Source organism: Macrobrachium rosenbergii, chromosome 50 (assembly GCF_040412425.1).
Source record: "Macrobrachium rosenbergii isolate ZJJX-2024 chromosome 50, ASM4041242v1, whole genome shotgun sequence".
In the NCBI taxonomy this organism is placed as follows: Eukaryota; Metazoa; Arthropoda; class Malacostraca; order Decapoda; family Palaemonidae; genus Macrobrachium; species Macrobrachium rosenbergii.
This window is the reverse complement of record NC_089790.1, coordinates 9,825,001-9,850,000: the sequence shown is the minus strand read 5'-3', so window position 1 is coordinate 9,850,000 and position 25,000 is coordinate 9,825,001. Positions and strand designations below refer to the sequence as shown.

The 25,000-nt window shown below is 37.0% G+C and overlaps 1 long non-coding RNA gene across 1 annotated transcript in view; it reads right to left on the bottom strand.

Moving 5' to 3' along the window:
• Window positions 1-13,438, bottom strand: part of LOC136832591 (uncharacterized) — a 205,794-nt gene extending 192,356 nt beyond the window's left edge. The window contains exon 1 of the long non-coding RNA XR_010851266.1: window positions 13,255-13,438. This is a non-coding gene — a long non-coding RNA (uncharacterized lncRNA). The remainder of the gene's footprint in view (window positions 1-13,254) is intronic.
• Window positions 13,439-25,000: the final 11,562 nt, after the last annotated feature.

Sequence of the window (25,000 nt, the reverse complement as noted above, 5' to 3'; positions counted from 1 at the left end):
TACACAGGAAAACTCTGAATGACAACCGATAAACTCTCTCTCTCTCTCTCTCTCTCCCTCACTTTCACCCTCTTTTTCCTCCCTAACGCCCCCTCTACTCTCTCCCTCTCTGTGTGGACTTTCCACCGGTCAGCAGGTGAATAAAGGAGCGACTGATGGATTAACTGACGGATTCTAATTCAAAATGCACACTATCCTAACAACGCAGATCACAACTACCAAAGAAATCACTTTTGCACGAGGCAAAAAAAAAAAAAAAAAAAAAAAAAACAATAAAAACCTTAGTGGCCTTTTCTATCTCCCTGCAGGGAAATTATCAGGGCATCTTCTGTTTTAACTGCGATAATTGTTTCCTAGGAAACGTCGTCAAAGAAAAGTTATAAACTACATTCCGTGACTTAAATACCTCATTCAGTAATGTATAAGCATTAACTTTACTCATTAATTTACAAGCATTAACTTTACTCATTTGATTGCCTCCAGAACTTCTAATAAATAGGGCAATTGCGGGAGTGACATACCTCGCCATAAATGTAACAATTTCGGTCATGTTTGGTTTTGCATGTTAGCATAATTACGCTCAAGCGCTGTGGGCAATTTTTCCACTGTAAGCTGAAAATCCAAATGCTGGCATTTATTGATAGCAAGTTCGAATTCGGGATTGAATGTATAGAAGAAACACTTCCCCCAAGCTAGGGTTCGAACCTGGGTTAGGAATAACAATCCAGCACTAACCACCATTTTGCACAAATGTAAAAAAAAATTCAAAATCGCTTAGCCACTTCTCCCTTGCTTCTCAAGAGGAAGCAACAGCCATGAGGCTCTGAGTTCTGTCCCTCCTAATAAATAATTACACCAACATATGTAGACAGTATGTGCTCCACCCAACTTTTCTTTTGTTAATGACTGTTGCCAAAAAAAAAAAATCGGTTAGCCTGGCTCTGTTGCACTTTCATGTAAAACTGCTCACAGTCACTCACAGTGTCAATGATACCCAAATAAGACACACCAAAACAAGAGACTACCGCACCTTTATAACAAACCTAAGGTGGGAAGACATCCCCTTTGGCACCACAGGACAAACCTGTGATACCAGCACATGCCACCCCTCCTCATCGTGGTACCAGCACACGCCACCCCCACCCCAGAAGTACAACAGTTAAATTTGTGACACTACTGCCTATAACCTCACCACAAATGGCAAGGCAGAAATACCCAACCATATTTTCAATGCTGAACTCATCGCAATGTGCAGTGGGTCCAACTGGAAGTGGTAACTACCCATGATCCTCCTCAGCCTATGCACTAACCCTGAAGATGTGATCAGGACATCTGCAGAAATGGTATTCAGCGAAACCATCTGTGTCCCAGGCAAATTCTCCCCTGCCAACGATGCTACCTAAACAGTCAAAGAAATCTCAAGACTCAAAAAATCACTGGAAACCATTAACGATGCAACAGAACGAAAACTATGCCCCAAGTCATCTGAGCATTTGCCAACTCATTTTCCTTCAGAATGATTTCCGCAAATCTCCTCTAACTTCCTTAAATAGAGGACTTTACCCTGTCCATAAATGTAAATATGAAGATATAGGACACGAGGACTGGGTCACCAATGACAGGCTACAATTCACCCACTCACAAGATGACCAAAGCCCACCATCATCCTCTCAGAGTCATCTGTCATATAAACTCGACCTTTAAACAGAGCTTGTCTCACATAAATGCCAACCCAGAAGCTTATTGGTATCCTGGAAAGCTAAACACCAAGTAAGGATGTGGAACAGTTTTGTGTCTGTGTGTATATATTATAATGTCCCTTTATACTGTCGTTGTTGAGAAAATTTCATTTTTTAAATTGAAATTTAGTAGCTTATCAACATTCTGAAAGTTACCTAGACGGATGTGGAACGTTTGTACTATATATTATCACAGCATACCCGTACATGTCATTCACATTCTGTTTTGCATTTTTTTGTGACCTAGTACCACACTCATTCCAAACAGCATCATCCTATTAAGGATGTGGGACAGTTGCACATTCAATATGTCATTTGTAAAACACTGCATTCCTTTGAGGCCGAGTACCATATCAGCATCCCAATCACTTTCAGCCTCGTAAGGATGAGGGGTAGCCATACATTCAACTGGAAATACTGACTTTTAATATGCTTTATATCACTATAAAATCCACAGTATGGTAATAGGCACCTGCCAATTGTACATTCCTTTTCTTTGTCTCTTTCGAGGGGGAAGCCATGTAAGCTCCAAGCCACACTGCAAAACCCAGATTTAGCTGCCTGGTTTGGCAACCAATCACAGAGTGCCATCACAGTCACATGCTTATGTGTCACTCGTCACCTGAAGTTAGGTCTTGGTCGCATGCTTGACGAACCTCCTGTAACCACATTTCTGCCTGCATGATTTATCAAATGAGAAGGTCAGATCATTTTTTCTCCAGAAACCTGTGTGTACCTTACAAAGCTGATTGCTGCTGTAGTGCATTACAGCAACAGCAAAAGATTCCACGGCCTACGAAGGAAGATAAATTTGAAACAGTCTGCAAAAAAATAGCCCTAAAGGCTTCTGTTTAAGACTACACATGCTGCGCTCTCCTCACTGACCCCATAAGGCTGAAAAAGACTAAAATGACTGGTAAATTTGTAAAATTAACGTCTACATTTGGCAATGATGATATTGAACTTCATACAATGGAACAAAATTTCAGAACCAAATTCAGATAACCCTTCGTTTTATACTAGACATAAAATAAATTCTATATCAGTCTATTGCTACTCCTTCACTACTGAGCTAAAGTAGAGGATTGTCTGCAGTAACTGAGAAGGACGACTGAAGATACTGGAAGGGGTTCCATTCACACATAAAGGCAAGTGAGGAACCTGTCCAGTGCCTCAAGAGAAATCTTAAGACATCTGACAATGTCAATTAAGAGGGAGGAAAAGATATCCATTAGTCAAGTAGTGGTTCTAAAGAATGACAACACCTTATTTGGCCACATGGTCCACGTTGCTTTATAAAGGAAACTCAACCTAAAGGAAGTTCTGAAATATTTCTGGTGCCAGCCTTTAGTGTTATTTAGAATACAACTGGGACACCCTGGAAAAACAATCATACAAGGCAGCATCAAGGAAGAAAATTAGAAGACAAGGCGGCACCTACTGATGACATGCAAAGGCCACCAGAACGCATCAGTGATGAATGGTGTCATACAAGAGATGAAGAGCGAAAACCCCTCCTAACCTCTAAAAAGCTTTTCCGTCAAGTGATAATGCCTGCAATCAGAGCGCATTAGGGGCTTGGGTGTGCTGTACAGCAAATGTCAGTCAAATAGGCTAGGAAGAATATAAGGTGCAAATCTAATGTCAATGATAATGCCTGCAATCAGAACGCATTAGGGGCTTCGGTGTGCTGTACAGCAAATGTCAATCAAATAGGCTAGGAAGAATATGAGGTGCAGGTACAAGAATTTATCTCATTCAAATTAATACCAGGACAAAAACTCGAACACTGGTGAAGAGTAATATCTTTTGTAACCAGTAACATAAAACTGATTAACTTCACTACTAATCAGTGGAAAGAACCAAACATGACAAGAAAATCTGGGTAGTAAACCATGTCTATTACACTGAGTTACTTGTGTTTCAAGGTTACAGAAGATGCTAGAGCTAAAGCGAAGAAACTAACCAGTTCTCAGGAGGATGCAGACACAGGAGGGGTTTTGCATGTTAAAAGAGCAATTCCACATAGGTCTTCCATCACCATATGTCCTCCAAAGATGCCAATCTCCTGTGCTTGGCCCTTCAGAAAGAACAGATTGTAACATATAAATAAAATGAAGCAAAATTAATAGTACCAGGCAAATTATTAGAATTTTTCTCGAACAAAAGTAAGGCGTGAAACTGTTCTGATGTCAGTGTAAAGAAAAGGGATAGTCTGTACTCAGGCATGCCTCTTGCAGAACTGTGAGAATAAGACGAATGAGGAAGAAATTGATAATGTACAGGCAGGATCTTTTGGTCCAGAAAATGACACGAACAATTACAGAGTTTCCGTGATATATAATCATGGACAAGCATATGACTCTCTGACATTATAAAAACAGTCAGAAGAACGCCAAATGAAGGTTTCATCCACAAGCTGTTATGTAAAACATAATGTTTGTTTGTAAACATAAACAGAAAGTTTTTTTTCATTGTCAAATGTAGGCTAATGCCATAACTAACGTCTGTTTTTGTAATTCAGAAGTAATTGTGGGGTATTCCGGTACAATGAACAATTAGAATGTATGAATAGCATTATAAAAGCACGGCTGCATTGTCAAAGAGTTTAGAATAACTTGCATACTTGAATACGCAAATGGCTACAGTTGATTATGCACATATTTTATGTGCACGCTCATCAGTGTCATCCCGCCTTTAAAAATCCGGTATAAATCACTAGAAAAGCTGTTAAATGATTATGGTGCAGAAGATTTTATAGACCTGTGGTATGCCAATCTATCTGAAGTAAAACAAAACTTCTGCTAGTTAAAGTATACATCTAAAATATATACATTTTTCATCTCTGGATAATTTACTGATTTTCTAATGCCTCAGATGTCCATCACACAGTTCTGACTTCTATAAACATACATAGTTATCAGAAAATAGACTTCAAAAGGTATGGATCATCCAACATCAGCTAACTGATTCATGGGTGTACATGTATGTATGTATATATATATATATATATATATATATATATATATATATATATATATATATATGTCATTCTTCCGGGAGGAATATATATCAATTTTAATTGCAAACTGGCTTGTGTATGTATGTGTATTATAAACATATATATATATATATATATATATATATATATATATATATATATATATATATATATATGTTTATAATATATATACATACACACATAATTACATATATATACATACATACACATGTATATATATATACACATACATACATAAAGCCAATTTGTAATTAAAATGTTTATGATATATATAAACACATACATACATACACATATATATATACATACATACACATGTATATATATATATACACATACATACATAGGCCAATTTGCAATTAAAATTAAGATATATATTCCCTCCCCGGAAGAATGACATTAAATAAAAAGATAAAAGGACGCAAGCGCATCGGCAGTGACAAAACGATAGCCTTAAACACACAACTCCGTAGTGGACCCCCCCTTTTTTTTTCTCTACAGCTAATTGCCCGCTACGTATCTCAAACGTTTTAAGCTGACAATGAAATAGTTTCTCTCTCTCTCTCTCTCTCTCTCTCTCTCTCTCTTACTATGCCTGTTCTCTTTTTCATTCAGTGTAGTGTTCTCTGCTTTTGAACTTTATATCTGTTAATATGTTATATATATATATATATATATATATGTATATGTATATATATATATATATATATATATATATATATATATATATATATATAATAATGTGTGTGTGCTTGAGTAGAGACTTACATGTATGCTTATTTTTAATATAAATTTTCTCTCTTTCTATTCAATCATTTTTTTGTCACACCAGATAATTTATTCAAAAATCAATCAATCAACCTCCCTGTCCCTCTGTAGGCCTATCTGTGTATTTGTGCCTGGTCCTATCGGAAAAGCGAAACAAAAACCTCCAAAGTCTCTAGCAGCGAAAGGGAAAGTCATTCAAACACTCTAAATATGAAGACCTAAGTCAAGATTTGTTATCTAAATAGTGAAAGAAACAAACAGAACCGGCCCATTTTATCAAGCGAGCTTTCTTTCACTCGAGTAAGTGAATAAACCGCTTACTCCACAGGAGGAGGAAGAGGAAAAACGACCAAAACAAAAGCGGAAAAAAGGGTGATAGGTGGTATGGGCGTGGAAGGGGTGGGGGAAGGAGGGAGTGTGTCAAAGGGTGTGAAGGGGGGTTGTTGGGGAGAGGGAGGGAGGGAGGGAGGGAGGGAGGGAGAGAGGGAGAGGCCCACTTCAACTAGGAGCGCCCAAAGGGTCCTGCAACTTTAAAATGTATACATGCAAATATTCGAAGCCCAGCCAGGCTTTGACGTTCTCGTGGAGGGAAAAAAAAATTGAGGCAGGGAAAAAAAAAAAAAGTTTGCGAGCCGAAGGTCCACGGCCTTGTTGCCGGTTTTTCTCTGCCGGGAAAAAAGCCGTCCTAATTTGAGATACCTGTTATCAGGAGCGGCCGTTTGCGATAAGAAAAATGGGTGGGCGATTTTAAGCCAGCTGATGTTTTCGGCCTGCAGAACCGTCCGCCCAAAAACGAAAGGGCGAGAGGAGAAAAACCGCGTGCGTAGAAAAAAGCAGAAGTCGTCATACGCTGGCAACGTGCGATTTCATTTTCCCACGTTCACTGTAGTATTTCCCAGTGTGTGTGTGTGTGTGTGTGTGTGTTTGTGTGTGTGTGTGTGTGCAGTATGTGTGAGTGTAGTATTTCCATAGTAGTGAATGGGCGTCGCGACTCCCAACCAGACAGAGCCTAAAAGAGAAGGCATGCGCGCTGGGGGCGTTGTGGGCATCGCCCTGCAAAATGCCTCCTCCTTCGTCAGGTTACAAAAGACATCCCCGTGGAGAAAGACGACGCCAATTATGGCAATTAGCATTCCCCGACGAAAAATGGAAATGTCGTCGTACAAATCACACCTGGCACGCGTACGTGCACTAGATGAGTGCCGGCGCGGCAGAGTGGCATTAGATCAGCTCAGGTGCCACACTTCCATGCATAAATAACGCTCAAGTGACAGTGTCGCTGAAGCCGCCAACGGCTTATGATTCATAAATGAGAATGGAAATGCGTTTAGTATTCGTCAGGGGTTTTTTCCTCCGATTCCTTTCCTTCGGTGTCATTCAGTGATCAAACTTTACATTCGCTACAAATTTTGTCCCTGAATTATGAATGAGGCGACTGCCAGCATTTGTATGCGTAGATCTGCCGGGCCTTTCATTTAGTCTGCTTAGGCAAAATGTGACGAGTGTATGCTTTTATATCAATGCGTGCATATGAATACACCAACCTCTTCGTGTATACATACGCACATATATATATATATATATATATATAATATAAATATAATATATATATATAAATATATATATATATATATATATATATATATATATATATATATATATATATATATATATATATATATATATATATTATATCTCCTGGCATGGAATGGATCCCGGAGATAAAGACAGTAATCATTGCCACATTCACACTTATACGGCCGAATAGTGGATGAACCCTCTATGCAGAATACTTCCACAGCATCAGTCAACTTATACATTTTCACGGAGGGCTCATCAGCAATACATCGAACCCCCCAAACATACTTTGCCATTTACTCCTCTCTTTCAAATGTTCTCTTGCTGAGGTATATCTAATAACGTTGGAGAGAAGAGAATAGAATATAGAATTTAGGCCAAAGGCCAAGCACTGGGACCTATGAGGTCATACAGCACTGGAAGGGAAATTGACAGTACGAGAGTTTGAAAGATGTAACAGGAGGAAGACCTCCCAGTTTCACCATGAAACAACTGGCAAGAGGGTGGAAAGTCACATGAAAGAAAATATGAACGGAGGTACAGTAAAAGGAATGAAAGAGTTTGCAGCTAGGGGACGAAGAAACGCAGCAAAGACCCTTAAGTAATGCCCACAGTGCACCAAATGATTTGCACTGATGGCACTAATGTTGGAGAGAAAGGGGTGAAAAATGTAGCTGAAGGAGTAATCAAGTCTTGATATTAAGACTCCTCCTACAATACCTCTTTTATGTCATCTGTCCAGCCCTTTCTGTCTTTCTTCTCCTTCCTTATGTCACTTCCAAACTGGAAATTTTCAACAACCTGTTATCTTCCATTCTTTATACATGCTTGAGTTAACTTTTTTTTTAATTTAATCTTCCCATCTTCCAAAATCACGAACACTTCCTGTCAAATCTATGGCCCAACCCTGAAATTCTGAAGAATTTCCATACTTTCCTACAACCTCTGAGTCTCTACCCTAGCCCACTTTTCATCAATTTTTCATGTATATGGTCTCTTTGCTGCCCTCTTATCAACTCAATTGTCTTGAATATCCTTCCAACTACATTTGTCACCTCATTTCTGTTCATTGTGAACTTCCATATAAATCTTAACTATTGCTTCAAACAAACATTGATCAAATATATTTCCAGCCACTCCTCTGCTCACCAAGCATCCATCAACTTGGTCTTCCATCTACTAAGAACTAATGCATCATCTAACAAACCCTCTTTTCCCTCACCACTTTCTTTATCTCAAGGTGTACTTGTAGATACAGTATTTTTCCTTGGGAACCCTGTATCTCTAACATTCAAGCTCCTTTCCAAACATCCTCCCACATGATTCTAGTCTCATTTACTCCAAGAACTCCATGTCTGCCATTACCATCCCTTTATACCACCTACCTTTGCATTAAAATCTCATAGCACAACCATCCTCTCATTTTCTCTGAAGACTGCAAGGCAAAGATTCAAACTTTATTAGAAAAACCCTCTTTCACTTTCAATTGTTCCAGTTCTGGCCCAGGCCCACTCGTTGTCACAAAATTTTCTCCTGCCCCATTCAGTCTTTCTTATATAATCCATGCATAACAAATTTATATTGTTTCATTCATTCCCAGTTTCTTTCTGATACTATGGGTGCTATATTTTCCTTAACACAATGAGGCCACCCTAGATACCTCTGACACTACCAGCCCATGTCCTTCCCATTCCTGAAACAAACACTGCCTCCTGTTCTTGAATTGAATTGAATATACAACTTAGGCCAAAGGACAAGCACTGGGACCTATGAGGTCATTCAGCGCTGAAACGGAAATTGACAGTATAAGTTTGAAAGGTGTAACAGGAGGAAAACCTAAGATGTTGCACTAGAATAATTGTCAGGAGGTGGAACAGTAAGATGAACGAAAAGAGAATTGAAAGGAGGTACAGTAAAAAACGAAAAGGGGTTGCCTACAGTGTACCGCATGAGGTGCACTGACGGCACTAACCCCCCTACGGAAATCTCCCGTTCTTAAACATATCAGCATCCTATGTTTCTTCTCTTCGTACCACATTAATGCACACTCAGAAAACTTCTTCACAAACATCACTCTGCTCTCAGTACACTTCGGCAACTACTAAACCTACTAACATCACACAAACACTCTCATTTGCATACTTTTGTATTCCAGTCACCAAGTACGCAGAAATTCTTCCATAGTTGCCAGAACCACCAAAAGGGCAATCCTCCTTCTAATGTTTTCAGTATCGTGATCATAATTACCTTAAATTCTTACATAATTACATTAAAAGAATCTTTCACACGCTAGATGACACTGACTACGGTATGATCAACCCCATTTCATTCAATTTCTGGATTAATATCAATAACAATATTTTGACTTTTCACGTATGACTCAACACCTTATAAAATACACCTTCTATCTAAACGTCCTTGCTACCAGACATTCTCTTTTTTTTTTTTATTCGCATCTCAAAAATATACGTGGAAATGCAAAGGTTAGAAATACACTTCCTTTCCGTTTGACTGAAATAGTAACAAGTGCACGATTTTCATGAAAGATAAAGCGGCAGATAGCACTGTCTAGCTTCCGGTTTTCTGCCAGCATTCTGAATTGACTATATAAAGATTAAGTATATACACATATATATACACATACATATATAGATTATACATTTATATATTTATACATACATACGTTATATATATATATATATATATATAAATTCCGAGTATGCATTCGAACCAACAGATATAACACGGAAATAATTCCGTTTTCTATTTTAAAGATATTTTCCCCGACACGCCGACCAAACTTTCTGACAAAATATCAAAGACAAAATATTTGGGAGTTGCTTCATCGCCACCGCCAGTCAGTTCTGAATCAAATAAATCTTGGGCCATTTTTGGTCAACCGAGCGAGAATTTCCTCTATCTTGGCAGTTTGTTTTTTTCATATGCAGGACTGACGATTGACTTATGGTTACTTAAACTGGCGTCACAAACAGAACTAGTGAACATGACGTTGGATAATAATGATACTAACGTGGTAATATTAAAGGACTTATCAGTTTGCTACTATGTACAGGAGAAAACAATAAGAAAACCATAATGAAAAATAGTACCGTGATTAGCCTATGTAGGGTAACTTCGCTCTTCTAACACTGTCTGACTAATGTCAGAATGAATATCTGCCTTCAGTCGTTAGTGAAAATAAATAATTAATAGTCTTGACACGTAAAACAATATGTAACAAGAAAAACAGCATGGAACGGGAATTCGCCCAACAAAAGTTTGCTTCCTCGCACCAGTGGCGCAGTGACGTCACGTGATCCATCGGCGTTCCAACAAAACTCTCAAGCAGCGTCGCAAGTTTCAGCAACGCTTATATTGGAATATAAAATTTGGGCTAAAGGCCAAGCGCTGGGACCTATGAGTTCACTCTGCGTTGAAAACAATGTTGAAACAATTGTTGGGAGAAGGTGAAAAGTAAGAAAATGGAAGAAAGAGAATATGAATGGAGTTACAGCAAAAGGATTGAAAGGGTTTCAGCTATGGGCAGACGGGACTCTGCAAAAATCAATGCTTATATTTGTTTGTAAAACAAGGAGGCAGTAACTCTATGTTAAAATCTCTTTTCTGATCAAGGTTTAGGCCCCCCAGAGAGGGTAAGTATCCTCGCTGCCTCCACATGACAACAGTAACCACCCAACGCACTGACTGCTATTAGGAATTCTTTCTTTGTCCTCATGGGAGACTTTGAACTGACGTCTTCTGGCACCTGGAGGCCACCCTAGACTTAGTAGCAGAAACTAAAGGTAAAAACACCAAGAACTTCAGACCAGGCTTCGGTTTGAATGAAATTAACAACGGCAATACAAAAAACTACAATTAAAATGCCTTCAAGGAACGTTGACATAAACATCATTTTAATAGAAACGAAGGAAGAACTTCCTTCAGATAACATAATTATGCACAGCAAAGGACTCCAATGCAACCCTGAATCACTGCAACATTGAATGAATGGAATATAAAATTTAAGCCAAAGGTCAAGTGCTGGGACATATGAGGTTATTTTGAGCTGAAAGGGAAACAGAATAAAACGGTTTTTAAAATTGTGACAGGAGAAAAACCTCGCAGTTGCATTACGAAACAATTGTTAGGAGAGGGTGGAAAGCAAGATGGAAGGAAGAGAATAAGAACGGAGGTACAGTAAAAAGAATGAAAGAAGTTGCAGCTAGGAGCCGAAAGGACGCTGCAAAAACCTTACGTAATGCCTATAGTGCACCGCGTGGGGTGCATTGATAGACACCCCTATGGGACTGCAACATTGAAGCAATGATTATGGAACAGATTTACTAAAGGACCACGTTATAGACATGTTAAATTCACAAGCTCTACAAGGCCATAATAAATCTGCCTTTTAGAAGGATCCGCTTCTAAACCAAAATGCCACAAGAATCACACAAAAACAGTAAAGAATGATGAGTGAAAACGTAAAGACTTGCAAGCACTAATAGTCCTTTAAATATCCTCCTGCAAGCAGTCTTTATCAACTCAGACCACTCTAACCAAAGAAGCCACAGGGAGGAAAACGAAAGCATTCCAAAATCAATCAGTAATAAAATATTCATTAAGAGGAAAGGAGTGATTGCACTTTCCCAGACGAACTCATCTTATTATTCAAATGATATTGCAATTGGAAGTTCATCAAAAAATTGCTATGCAGTTTATTTATGAGAGAGAACTTGTTTATTTTTGATATTCTAACATTTGTTGTTTAAATAATAACATACTTGGAGTATTAATTTTCTCGATACCAGTGTCTATAAAATGCATCACATTTGTGGGTATATGGTTAGCTATACAATTAAAAACATATATATATACTGTCTAATATATATATAACATATATATATATATATATATAACACATACACACACACACACACACACACACACACAATATATATATATATATATATATATATATATATATATATATATATATATATATTTTCTTTTTTTTCTTTTTCTTTTAACGTGCTTTTTTATTCCCATTTTTGTATGGGGTATATATATATATATATATATATATATATATATATATATATATATATATATATATATACTTTGAGGGATACTATCCTTCCCCTAATTTTCTGCTCATTTTTATTTTTATAAGAATTTGTACAAATAAGTGAGATATGGCTACAGTCCAAAGAAAACTGTGGAAACTAACAAAGGTGGAACTAGAACTGCATAAAAACGTTAAATCTAAAATATAAAATATTTCTCTAAATGAAGGAGGCTGTACTCACAAAACTCCTTGTTTTATGGAGATGAACACCAACTGTCTGTTTTTTTAATTTAATTTGCCTTCTTGAACCCCTTCATCTAGCTTAACTAGCCTACGGCACTGTAATTAATATACACAGGGTTGCTACCTAACCTAACCTAAGATGCCTGTTCCTTTCCTTGCTGGGTAGGGGGAAGGTGGGGGGTGGGAGATGGCTTTGCCACCTCGGGACATCCCCACTTAACATAACAAATGTCACTTGGTACTTGCTTACCTAGGTTCATACACAATATATTTTTGGTCATTTTCAAACCAAGAATGTTGTTTTTATTTCGTAGCCTCCTTATATTTGTCCAATATCGAGAACTAGTAATAATAATAATATATATATATATATATATATATATATATATATATATATATATATATATATATATATATATATATATATATATATATATCCTAACATGATATTTGCTGCGCTGCTGAATCCTGTTAATTTGAGGATGCAGTTTGCACAATTCCCTTCGATTACTTCAAATGCTTGTAAAAATTGATATAAATTAAAAATTCAAAAAAATATACAATAAAAATCACAAAGTCAAGGAGAACCGCAATCGGGCCTGGTGTTTTTCCATACATTTAATGTAGGGAAGTACTATATCTTGATATCTCGACCCATCCTTATCAACTCGAGAAATACGGTTTTATTGTAATTTACGTAGGTAGGCCCACGCATAATTTAGACTGAAATATGAGCAGATACCTTACGGAAATTGAACAATCTAAAAAAATAAACCCCGTGTGAAAAATTACATTTTCATAGGCTAGTGTCGACCTAAAACTGAAGGTTTGGTACTAACCTACGCAGTTCTGTGTTGTATTGCATTCTTCGCTCGTGTCACCATAAAAGTATGAAAAGCCCACAGTTCCCTACTTTGGCGAGTTAATGTCCAGTTACAGTTCATATATACCATTAAAATATCACTCGTAAGCAGTATCATCATGTACACTTAGTTTATGAATACACTCTGTTGTCACTTTGCTTTAGCCCGATCTAGGGACGGTAAATAGTATACACCTTTCGGAAGTTTTTGTTTTTTCTCTGTCTTGGAATCACTTACAGTTTGTTTTAGATATGTAAATATTTTTAAAATTTTATAATTTTGCAATTTTATTGATATCCATAATAAGATCAAGGATTACTCGTTTTCATTTACATTCATGAAATTTGAAAGATGACATGCCTAAAAGGATTCCGTCACATCTAGTGGTGAAGTGATCCCTAGAGTAGAGGGTGCAGGGCTTTTGCCAAAAATAATTATTTGTGGATTCAGTAAGCTTTGTAAATTTTCGACACTTAACGCGTTGATAAACAGAAGGCCAGCTGCGGAAAGGTTAGTGATTTTACAGAGTACATATTTCGTCAAGCTCCTAAAACCATGTTAGGATATTCGACTGAAGACGTTCCGAAGGGTGGCTGCTTTAGGGTAAAATTAAAAACTACTACCTCGCCCATCTGGTTCGGTAACTATCAGTTCACTTGCAAAATGGGCATCGTGTTTAGTACCAACCCCTTTGGGGTGAACATCAAAACAAAAACCGAAGACTAAATATCATAAACGAAAACACAAGCAAAAGGCAGTAAATATTACGTTTAACCTGCGCATCCAGCCCAAAGTTTGTGCTGCCTTATATTTGATTATTTTATGAGAATTTCGCCATATAGCCTCATTTACACGTGTTAAGGATCGTTGATGCATGCGCTGACAAGTAAAATTAGTGAGAGATGAAGACGGGCCCGATTTCGGTCTATGAATTTTGACCTAGGCCTAACATGGCAGTTGGCGCAACCGTGAATGGACTCAGGCTAGGACTATTAAGCGTACGGATATTTGCAGAGCTTAAGGAACCATGAGAATGGTACTATTAGTCGTATCGTCACCCAATCGAGACAATTAAGAATTTAAGAGAAATATCATTCCAGAACGTTAAGATTTTTGTGTGAACAACAATAGTGTAGTGGTTTCTTTACAAAGCCGACGCAGCAGTAGGTGAAGTTTCGATTATTGTAAGAGTTACGATACGAACTGAAAGTGTAACACGGATCATCGTAACATTTAATCTGCCAAATATGTGAAAGTGAATAGTTGTAATGCAGTCACTATGCTTATTTTACTCAGAATCATTCGCTCTACGTGGTGTAGAATGTTTTGTCAGTGAGAGTTCAAATAGAAATTCAGAGTTGCCAGATATATCTTTATAACTATACCGTCCTTCACCCACAACACAATGGGTTTCCGACTCACAACTGTACTGTGCTTCCACCATTTCATGTTAGCTTTTCCATTAATTTTCATATTAGAATACCTGTGTATACACACCGAAGACTATTTCCTAGGCCTTCTAATTTTAAGCATTGTGATAAAAACAAACATTTCCGATTCGTCATTCTCAGTCGCGTGATAACCACCATTCCACAGGTGTTTTCGTTTTACGTCGTGGAAAATATATAAGTAGCCTACATGCTTTCACTTTTTATAATTTCCTGCCGTCAGTGTCATAATTACATTCATTGCCAATGGTATTCATCATTACCATCATTAATAGGATTATTGCCATCATTGCTGGTATTTTCAGACTCTAAATAATTGTAAATTTATTTAAATGAAATTCTTGTTTTGTGGCTTCTATTTGATGGTTATAATCTGCATTACTGTTATTAACATGATTTTTTGTCATTACAGTCATTCGGATGATCATCCTTGTCATTATCATCACCGTGGTCTTTATCTTATTATTATGAACTCATCATAACATTTAACATTAACAATTCCGTATTCATTAGATTACAGATGTCTTTGACGTTAACCATATTTGCAATTGTCATTATCATTTTGATCATCACTTTCATTTTTATCAGCATTTTTACGACAGTCATTATAACTGTCACCATCATCATTATAATCAAATACTGTATCTTTTTCAGACTGTGGGCGCTAAGTCATATCATCCTATAGGGGCCTCATCATTGCATGTCAGGAAACCAGTCGTTATGTCATTTCTTGTTAAGGGCTTCCACACCAGACCCCTAGAACCTGTGTGTGCTAGTGACTTTGCTTCCAGGACAAATGAAAAGTAAGTTATGGTAGAAGTTTGAAATTTTTGTTTGCTACTGCGATGATGAGTGTATACTTAACTGCATGCATGTGCAGTCCGTGTCATTATTTTCCTTTAAAAAAATAACTGAAACAAAAAAAAGTTCGTTGATAACGAAATTATGAAAATGCAAGCACTTGGGTCATATGTTAAGAGCCAAGGAAGCTTTATCTTAGGTCTTGCTGATGCCCCGTGCCTCGAATATTTGGCGTTTTAATTTGATTTTGAGATTCTGACCCTCATCTGTCTACAGATTTTTTAAATTGCTTCTGTCATTTAGTCCTCCAGTTTTAGGGTATAGGTTTCGTATCTCTGGAGCTTCTTACCTTTTTTTTTTTTTATTCTCGATAGGATTCCTTGAAGACAATTTGTACTCAATAATCCATCCGTCACCTCATCTCAAGACTCGCTTTCCAACTCGAGGTGAGCTCGTTATCTCTCTCTCTCTCTCTCTCTCTCTCTCTCTCTCTCTCTCTCTCTCTCTGTAATGGGTATAACGAACTAACGTAAAAATCGCTTTTTGTGAAGATACCAACATCTAATGATATACACTGACCCCTTAAGCGAAGCCCAGATTCAAGGTACACCAGTCGTAGCCCCAGACGGGATTCTAATTATCGAAGGTATAGAGACATAATTTTCTCAGTGAGTAGATCGGGAATGAGACGCGGCAGTGTGGCCTAAAACCTGTAGGTTCTCATTTTCTGGAGTAACTTCATCTTGAGTGGAAATAACGAATGTTTTTTTTTTTTTTACCTATCTGTCCCTAATTATTCAACCAACAACCCAGTTCCGAAGAAAACGGTAGAATGGAGGGAGAGGAAAGGAGGCGGTAGACTGCTCGTGAAGGCTGAAAAGTAAATTCTTTCTAAGTTTATCACTCTGTCCATGCAGCAGTAAAGCTTCGCTTCCATCACGAACTTCAAACTTCTCTCAGCCATTTGTCTTTTACATTGTAAGAGAGAATTCAGCCAGGATTAATGGGGTATGTCAGTAGACATTTGCCAAAAAATTGTAAGAAAACCGGCGAGTAGATAATTACTTAAATAAATATGAACAGCAAGTTTATATCCATATGAAAGATAACTTATCATGAGGTAACGGTTAAGCTAGAAAGGTCATCTTAGAAGCATGTCAGGTCAGTTCGAATTTTACTGTCTGTTCTGAGCCGGACTCTCTTATGGGTTGTGGATATGCTGTGAATTCCAGGTTATTATGACGCTCTTGCAAGATAATCTTGTAAGTTCCAAATTGTTTTCTCATTGTCCTGAAGGGGTGTGATTCGATTGCGATAGTTACCTAAAAGTCTATAGCTGTGGGAATTCTTCGGTTTAATTATTCAGTTCAAATTTTGCTTTTCATTAAGTTAGTTGCCATGGTGATTCACCACTGACAAAATCGAGAGTAGTCTTAGCCAAACTGCTTCCAGAATCGGAATGGGATGGACTTGGGTAAATACTGAAGGGTAATTTTCAAATTCCCTCGTAAATTCCTATAGGCAGAGTAAATACTGAAGGGTAATTTTCAAATTCCCATGTAAATCCGCTTAGGCAGAGTAAATACTGAGGGGTAATTTTCAAATTCCCTTGTAAATTCCCCTAGGCAGAGTAAATACTGAGGGGTAAATTTCAAATTCCCTTATAAATTCCCATAGGCAGAGTAAATGCTGAAGGGGAATTTTCAAATTCCCTTGTGAATTCCTTTAGGCAGAGTAAAAACTGCAGGGTAATTTTCAAATTCCCTTGCAAGTTCCCTTAGGCAGAGTAAATACTGAAGGGGAATTTTCAAATTCCCTTGTAAATTCCCTTAGACAAAGTAACCACTGAAGGAGAATTTTCACATTCCCGTGTCAATTCCCTTCAGCGCTGAATGGCCTTTAAAATCTTTAAATCAATCAATCAATCAGTCCTTCTGGAGCAGATTTGTGCTTAAACCAATGAATAAAACAATGTTTAAAAACGTGAAGTTATGCATTTTGCATAATAATGGTAACGTTTGAAAATTATATATATACCAGATAAGTGTTATCCTAGGAAGGTTATTCTTATTCTTTCTAATAAGAAATATTATCCGAGTCACAAATTTTATGGTTTATCTGTGTCATCACTATATAATGTAACGTAATCACGCGAGTCACAAGTTGTGTGGGCCTCGGTGGGTTGGGGGTTGGGGGATATGAACTGAGTTATAAGGAGGTTACTGCTTTCAGTAAATTCCGATTAGGTTAATGTTACCAACACGCCATGGGTCTGCTCGTTTCTGGTTTAGCAGTGTAATGAGCAGCTGATAAGAATATTTCAGGATGTCAGCAACAATTAGTTTTTTGTTTCCTGTTGATCAAATGGGACCAAGTCGGCGATTTTCCGTGCTGTTTTCCTACCATTCAGATGTATTCAGAAATTTCGAGAATTTTTTATTTAAAAACTGTTGAATCACCAGCAAGCAGAAGAAGATTCATAAACGGCACCCCATAACAGGTGACTGTTGAACAGATGTAAGGGAGGAAGGGTGTCTTCATAACACCTGTGTTTGATGACACATGTTCCACGTGGGGTCGAGAGGGTGGGGAATGCAGGTGTACTGGGTAGAAAAATCTAGCTCCTTTTCGTGACAGCTGCCGCTTTGCTTGACTATCCCAAATTTTTGTGCCTGCGTTGCTTTCAGGTACTGAAAGTTACAGAGCAAGCTCGAACATGCATTGCAAACCCACGCACACACATTCACATACATTATATATATTATATATTTTATATGTATATATGATGTATATATATATATATATTATATAATATATATATATATATATATATATATATATATATATATATATAAAGGATATATATATGGATATATATATATATTTTTGTGTGTGTGTTGTGTGTTTGTGTGGAAAACAGTCCACATTATCAAGTGACTTTCTTATATTCAAGAATATTAAACCAGAAATATTACTTTGAATTGAATTCAATTTAACTTGGGAATAACCTTTGAATGGTCAGTCGGTTGTTTATCAGTGTATCTGAACTAAACGCCCATGTTCGATATATATATATATATATATAGATGCAAAAGTGTGTTATGATTCCCCTATAATACAGAAACGTGACTTTCTTTATATTCACGTATATTAAACCAGAAATATTACTTGAATTAATATCAATTTAACTGTATAATAACCTATGAATATCATCGGTTGTTTATCAGTGTATATAACTAAATATATGTTCGAATATATATATATAGATGCAAATATATATATGATCCCCTATATAAAGTGATTCCACAGGTATATAATTCGATATTGAATTATATCTGTCTATATATATATATATATATATATATATATATATATATATATATATATATATATATATATATGTATATATAATTATATATATATATGATCTCGACAGATATCCTGTAATAGAAAAGGAAGAAAAAAACTGTACTCAAGGGGGCGTTAACAAAGCATCCTTTCTGTAAAGAAATGACATCGGAAAAATGTCCATCCTTTTTTCGAATTTAATGAATTTCGGATCCTTTTGCATTTCCTTTTGTGTCACATTTTGGTTTCAGAATCTCTCAACAGGGACGCCTTCTGGGGTTAAAGAAACGAAAGCGCTTCGTTTAAAAAAAAAAAAAAAGACCTTGTATTTTTTTATAATCTTGGCAAAAGGAAGGAACGAAAACTTGGCGTTTCCAAAATTATTGTTTCGTGATATTCTCTCGAAGACAGAGAAGAAAACGTTCCGATTTTTAAAAGTCTATTTGTCGACGCTCCTCGCGTGAAAGAAGAGAGAGGAGACCACGGTATATATTTTTTTTTTCAAACATTTATTTCTTGATCTTTTCGGGAGAAGAACGAAAACGTTTCTGAAAACATCGTCTTGTTATTTTCTTTTCTTTCGGAAGAGACGAAAGCTCCTCTTTTCTGAAACATTTATTTGTCGTTAATATTTTCCCGAGAAGGAAGACAAACGTCATTTCTAAAACGTTCGCTTCTTTATGTCCCGGAGAAAGAGGGAACGGGGACGTGTGTGATTTCTAAAACGTTTGCTCTCTGGTATTCCGTGGACGAAGAAAGAAAAAGGAAGGAAACGCGTCTTCTCTGAAACCGTTTATTTCTTGATATTCTTCTCGGGAAAAGAAGCGTGGTCAGTTTTGTCACTTGTGTGTGAAATCGTTTGCACAAGGAAAAGAAACAGGGAAGGGAGAGGAAAGATAACCAGAAGAAAGAATGAAGGGAACGCGTGAGAGCAAAGGGTGGAAGTAACGGATATGTTTTCATTTTTGTTACGTCTCTCTCTCTCTCTCTCTCTCTCTTTTTTTTATCTTTATTATTACTTTGTATTGAGTAAAATAACGTAAAAAGTGAAAAGTTGTGACCAAAGAGGGTTGGAAGAAGGGTGAGATGACAGATAAGCACCTTGAATAAATAATTTGAAGGATTCTGGATACGAGAAGAGGAATTGATTTGGTTCTTTCTTTTTTTTTTTTTAACCTTAATTGTGGTTTGATTTCTTTTACTGCAGTTTTTAATGTTGAATCGTTCATGCGCGGAAGCCGATAGGATGGGCTATTGCTTGTTCTTGCCTAGCACAAACGTGAAATAAAAGAGAAGAGGAAAGAAGAAGCATTAGGCCATGGATTTTATTGCTGTTTAGTAAGGAAATCTGAAATATTCACATTTTCAGTGATAATTTTTCCTCTTTGGTAATTGTAATTTATAATTATGATTGTTTTATCGGCAAATAATTCTGTTTTTAATGCTGAAACTTCTTTCTCCTCATTAGGAGGGCTTAAAAGCTAGCTTTAGGGTTTTTTTTTTCCTTGCCCCCCAAGGTTCTAAATTATGTAGAGACGTCTGGTAACATTTCTATCTTTCAAACAGCAGTAACAGTGATTTATTATGGTGATTATGACTACACAGTTAGTATCAACAACAATTCTGTCCTAAAATTAAAACCTGCAGTAACTGCAAAATTTTCGAAATTGAGAAATGCCACTTATTGGGCTCATTAAACAAAATACACAAGTTACTGCAGTTTCAGGATGATTCTTCAATGCTTCCCACAAGGAGGTCCCATTTGCAGTATCTGCAAAATCAATAGTAAGGCAAGGGAAAACTGCAGTATCTACCATTTTTCTCAGCTTTGTATTTTTGCAGACACTGCAGTCTCCCATTTTAGGGCAGAGTTATGATAATGATAATGCCTGTCGATTCATAAGCACGAACAGATTCTTCATCTACAAAAAGTTGAAATCAGTTTTTTTAAAATTCAGGCCTGTGTTAGATGAGGGGGTCCTCATACGGTGCAAATAATTGTATTTAGTGGAGAAATAAACATTAACAGATTCTTCATCTACAAAAAGTTGAAATCAGTTTTTTTTTTTTAATTCAGGCCTGTGTTAGATAAGGGGCTCCTCATACGGTGCAAATAATTGTATTTAGTGGAGAAATAACCCCCTCGCCTTCATCTCTTTCACCTCCAAAGTCCCTGTCCAGGAACGATGACCTCTGCCCTGCTCTATCTGCAAAAAATATTTTTACGGAAGCGAGGGACAACGAGGTACTCGGAGATCAAACATTCTGCAATCGAGTTAAAGCTTTAATCTGCAAAAGCAGCGTCCACTCCACGTAATCAGAAGAGTTTAAACGGTTTGAGAATCTATAAACCTTAGATGACTTTCTTGCCGTCATCTATTTTGAATCACTTAGAGTATCATTATCCATCTCTCCTACGGGAAATAATCTGATTTTTCAGCCACGGACCCTAAGAGCTTCATTTTTCCAAGATGGCAAAGCTTACGACCCTAATTAAGGGTTCGACCCTAGTTTTGGGAAACCCTTCTCCGACCAGAATGTCAATAAGGGGTTGATGCATCTTGAAGAGGGAATCTGTCAGAGAACCTTGCCAAGACTCTCTCTCTCTCTCTCTCTCTCTCTCTCTCTCTCTCTCTCTCTCTCTCTCTCTCTCTCTCTCTCTCTCTCATTCTTATCCTTGTCCTTGCATTCATCTGTGTTATCAACTTATTCTTTTAATTTTGCTCCAACTTTAATTCAGAATTTATTGCTGATATTTTTTTTATTATTTAAGACTCTAAGCTGTTTTTAAAATTAGCTTTCTTGATGAAAGAACAGCACTGATTAGTCTCTCTCTCTCTCTCTCTCTCTCTCTCTCTCTCTCTCTCTCTCTCTCTCTCTCTCTCTCTCGTTCACATATCAGCCATCATCACTCAGTACTGTTTTGATATAATGGCTTGCAACTTAGTCTCTCTCTCTCTCTCTCTCTCTCTCTCTCTCTCTCTCTCTCTCTCTCTCTCTCTCTCTCTCCGGTGGTGAGCTTCTCCCAAGTCTTTATATCACATCAGACGTCCCGTCGTCTTTTCTTCCCCTCTTCTTAAATGACTCCACTTTAGTTCATTTATCTTCCTTATTCAATTATCATCTTTCTTCTTTTGCTCTCCCCCTCCGTCAATTAAGTGGTCACTAAACAGCATAAACAACCTTAATGGAATTTCGTCAGTTCATTACATAGGTATATTGCGATAAAGGTTAACAATCAGAGTTCTTGCGGAAGCTGTTCGTCTCAAGACGCATTCGTTCTCGATGGTTTTTGATTTGTTGGTGATTTTTTTTTCCCTTTCTCAGAAGGTCCGGCTATATACTATATATACTGTATATATATGTGTGGCTAACATTAATGTTATGGTGATGGGGGGTCTTTTGTACGTCGGATGGCCGTAATGCTAGGATTTATTGTTATTGTTATTGTCGATGCCATTGCTCATCAGATTATTATTATTATTATTATTATTATTATTATTATTATTATTATTATTATTATTATTATTATTATTATTATTATTGTTTGTTGTTGTACTGGAAAGCATTCATCAAAACCAAAACTTTCGTTTACTTATACTTTTTTTTTTTTATCTGAAAACTATATTCAGAGTCTCTCTCTCTCTCTCTCTCTCTCTCTCTCTCTCTCTCTCTCTCTCTCTCTCTCTCTCTCTCTCTCTCTCTCTCTCTCTCTCTCTCTCTCTGTTCTCCTCTAGTCTTGGGAACTTAGTAAAGCGCCCCTCTCGTATATATTTTATTCCAGTATCCAGATGTCCTTTTATGGTAAATTAGAACATCGCCACAACTTGAGAAGTTTCGGTGTTTGTAACAGTCCTGATGAGAATGTTGACACTTGCATGAGCATTGAATAATGTGCGTATGGGAAATGATGGCAGTCTTTACTTAGAAAGGTTGTTCAGTGAATTTGACGATGCTAAATTCTCGAGAAGGTGAATATAAATGCAATCGCGGGTATTTTTTTTTTTTTTACATACGAGCGAGAACACGATCAGTACTCGTGATTTCTCATTTGTTTTTCGTTTTGTTTTGTTTCGTTTTGGACGACAGTTAGATTAATTAATATGTGCCTATGATGTTGTACATCTTTGCTGTCTGGAAAACTGTATTACAACAGTGGGTGGAGTTAGTTTCCTAACTGCAATTTCCTCTCCCCTGAATTTGTCTGTAATCTTACATATTGGGAATTTCCATCTCAGATTTCAAATAGAGACCTCATTACCATAACGATAAAGTTTATAAGTTTTATACATAACAGGGACAATCTCGAAGTTATGATACATTTTAGAGTGAAATTTATTTGACAGATCATTCTGTCATCAGTTCTCCCTACGGTATGTTAGCCCGTGGCGCGTCTGAAATTGAGAAAGCATCCTCAAAAACTTTTTTTTTTTTTTTTTTTGCTGAATAAGCGACTTCTGACCTCTAGAATAGGTAAGCCAGAAGTTCCTGTGCGTTGGGTTGAGTGCAGAGGTTCACATCAGGCCTTTAATTCCCTCTTAACACCTTATCACGCTCACTTTAGGGTCAGTGTGTCATGGCACAAGACCGGCTTAATCTAAGTCAACTAACCAGCAGGTTGGAGTATCTATGATATTTCTTGGATTTCTTTTGGAATAATAATAATAATAATAATAATAATAATAATAATAATAATAATAATAATAATAATAATAATAATACTAGTAGTAGTAATAGTAGTAGTAGTAGTAGTAGTAACAATTCATCATGGCACTGGGTATGGAAAATAATTCTTGCTGATGAGCGATGACCCCTTTTTTCCCATAACGCCTCTCAGTATTTGCAACGATAGTTTTTGCAACGTCAGCCCTTTTTCAGGGACCTTTCTGGTGTTTGATGTCCCTGGGTGTGGCCCTTCTCTTTTTCCTTTTCTTTGCTCTCTCTCTCTCTCTCTCTCTCTCTCTCTCTCTCTCTCTTCTTCTCTCTCTTCTTCTTCTTCTTCTTCTTCTTCTTCTTCTTCTTCTTCTCACCCCTCCGCGTTTTACAAGTTCCCCTTTCATTAATACAATTTCTTCTCCGAGTTTTATTTTCTCTCAAGTTTTATGCGATATGAAATCCTTCGAAAGTCTTTCATTTTCTCTTTTCTTTATTTCATTTGAGCTATTATTGACAAGCCGGTAGAATTATATGAAGTCTAATGATGATGATCATTATGACGATAAGGCCATTGAAATTGTGATAATAGATTTCCTACCAAGTGTAACCTCCTTACTTTTGTTGGTAAACTTCTATACGTAGAAACTGGTAAGTTATCATTCAGTTTGCAGGCCTTTCAAATCCACATTAAAATGTAAACATTTCGTAGTCAAGATGTGGCAGATTTCATCTGCAGCACACCATCTGAAATCCGTAGAAGTATCTTCTTCCCTCTTGATGGCTCACTGGTAAAGTATTTGAACCCGCCTACTTGTTCTGGTTCAGATAACGCTAGTGTTTATCCTTTTTGACGGCTTATTGGTAAACCATTAGACTCCTGTTTTATTCGCTAGTGAATTTTTATTCCTCGTGATGGTCAGTGAAGTATTAGACTCGGTTTATTTTGTGCCTGTTTAGTTAACGCTAGTCTGCCCTTCTTGTTAGACTCATTTTTGACAGGTGGTAGCTTAGGTTCGCCAGGTGAGTGCCGAGAGATAATCACGAGAGTTGTGTCTACAGTTTGGTACTAACTGTTAATGAGCGATTCTTTGAACAAACCAGATGCTGAAGTACAAAGAAATTCCAGCGGGATAAATACCTAGCGAAGAAGAACAAGATGGTATGCAATAAATTCCGTTGGGGACTTTGCAGAAAATTCCTTTAGGGGCTTTGCAAAGGCAAAGCGTATATCAGATCAAATGATACTATAGAAGACAAGAAGCATTTAAGCAAGAGAATGGATAGACTGGTAAAAATTAAATGTGACACTCTCCTTATTCCTGATAGTATAGCGAGTTTGAAAACTGTCATGAAGGGATTTTGATTGGAGTGCTTATCAAAATAAAAAAAAAATGCTTGATAAATCCTAAAATATTTAGTGCCGGTGTCGTCCACAGCTCCGTCTGTTTTGATAATTAATGTTCCCCTTT